Raw genomic sequence first — 2,231 nt, forward strand, 5'->3', positions numbered from 1 at the left:
GTGTGGCTACATTGATCAAAATATATTCAAACTGGAGAAGATATTAAAATCTCGAGTTGCAATACTGAAGGATTCTATGGGCAAATCTTGAGTGATCCAGGAGCCACAAAAAGAAGGTGGAAGAAACACACAGTCACATATAGTCTGTATTCAGAGTCACATTCTATGTGACTCCAAAATAGTTGGTTGGCACTGAATGATTTCAGGAAGCAGTACATGATCAATGGAAGGAAGAAGTCAAAGTTTCACTAAAGACATTGGCAAAAGATAAGGCTCCAAAAATTGATGGGATACCAATTGACATGTTTCAACAAACAGACAGAGCCAGTCTTGGAAGATGAGTTTTCAGCAGTCTCTGCCAACAAATATGGACTCTGGCCAAGTTACCGGAACAGATCAATATTTGTTCTTATTCCAAAAAAAAAAGGCGATCTTACAGAACGTGGAAATTATCACATATCATTAACGTCATATGCAAGTAAAAATCCAGATGGAGATTATTAAAAAACAACTAGAACTGGCTAAATAAACAAAAATTGTTGTTGGATGTCGAGTTAAGTCACAATGACCCACTGAACAATAGATCTGAACCCTGTTCTATCATGTGTCATCCTCACAATCTCTGACACATTTGACCCACTGATGCAGTTACTATGTCAATTCATCTTGTCAAGGACTTACTCTCTTACACTTACCCTCCACCTTCCCAAGCACAATTTCTCTCTCCATCATGATAGATGGAGAAAAGATTGAAATTGTCAACAATTTCAACTTACTTAGATCCATAATCAATATATTTGGTACCAGTAGTTAGGAAAATAGACATATTGAAATGGGAAAGTCAGTAGTCAGGGACCTCTCCAAATTATTGATGAGCAATGAATGATGTCAGTTTGGGGACTAAAGTACATCTGACTCAGGCCATCATCTTTTCAGTCACTTGTTATGTCTCTGAAAGTTGGACAATGAATAAGAATGATAGACTAAAAATTGATGTCTTTGAACTGTGATGTTAGAGAAGAGTACTGAATATCTCATGGACTGCAAAAGGAACAAATAAGTATGGTAGAAGGTATGGCCAGTCTGTGGCCATGCCAACATGGGCAAATGTTGAGGTCTTCTCCAGGAAGCTGCATAACCACTGGTGTGATCAGAAGTGGTATAATAAAGAGCTAAAAAAACCAAATCAAGCCCATTTGAGCATAGCCACAGCTCTGAAGTTCAACCTCTTTGGAGGCGCTTTTTATGCAAAAGAAATTTTGTTGGAAAAAGTGGGTGTTGAAGCCAAGCAGCCAAATTTTGCTATTAAGTGTGTCAGAGTCCAGCTCATTGATAATGGCTGCTTGAACTTTATCAAGGAAAACGTTGAAGTTGTTTTTACTGGATTTGGTTGCAAAAGTCATGCTGTTGGTGACATTCCTGGAGTCTGCGTTAAGGTTGTCAAAGTGGCCAATGTATCTCTTTTGGCCTTATACAAAGGCAAGAAGGAATGGCTGAGATCTTAAAGCTTTTATGTAAATGTCATAGTGATAAATTTTCTTATGAAAAAAATAATAAGAAGAAGGTACAGTCAGAATGTTTTTTGGAGGCAAAGATGATAAAGTTCCTTCTCACATACTATGGGCATGTTGCTAGGAGAGGCTATTCTTTGAAAAGGGACACCATGCTTGGAAAAGTGGAGGAATAGCAGACAAGAGGAAGACCCTCACCCAGGCAGACTGACACCACAACTGCAGTTTGAATATGTTAGTGATTGTGAGGATGGCACACGTTAGGAGAGGGTCCAGATCTGTTCATAAGGTCACTATAAGTCATATTCGACTCAGAGGCACCTAACAACACTAATAGCAAAAACAAACTTCACAGAAATTGATTGCTTGGTCTGTCTTCCCTAGTACCACTGGGTAGGATTAAATTATCAGTCTTTTGATTAGCAGTTAAAAGTAAAGTATTTGTCCCATCCAGAGACCTTATTCTGGAACAAGCATAGTAACTTTCAAATGACCTATGATCTATGTAGAGTGTATAGATGTAGGAATTAAATTTTTTGACCAATGCTACGTTTTCTCACAATCTAAGACTAATACATTGCTCTTTAACTTGGAGCAGTCCCACTGGTATCACTGTCCCTACCTTACTCTCATGGACGGCCAAGGGAACGAACAGATATGTCTTGAAGAGGGTGCAAGTGGAGTGAGTATTCTTTGAAGTCAAGAATTATGAGGCTTCCC

General features: G+C 38.6%; 1 pseudogene; it reads left to right on the forward strand.

Annotated features, from left to right (window-relative positions):
* Positions 1 to 1,099: 1,099 nt before the first annotated feature.
* Positions 1,100 to 1,505, forward strand: LOC102873184 (annotated as a pseudogene).
* Positions 1,506 to 2,231: the final 726 nt, after the last annotated feature.

This window comes from Elephantulus edwardii, unplaced genomic scaffold, assembly GCF_000299155.1.
Source record: "Elephantulus edwardii isolate Elephantulus edwardi_28Jun2011 unplaced genomic scaffold, EleEdw1.0 scaffold00029, whole genome shotgun sequence".
In the NCBI taxonomy this organism is placed as follows: Eukaryota; Metazoa; Chordata; class Mammalia; order Macroscelidea; family Macroscelididae; genus Elephantulus; species Elephantulus edwardii.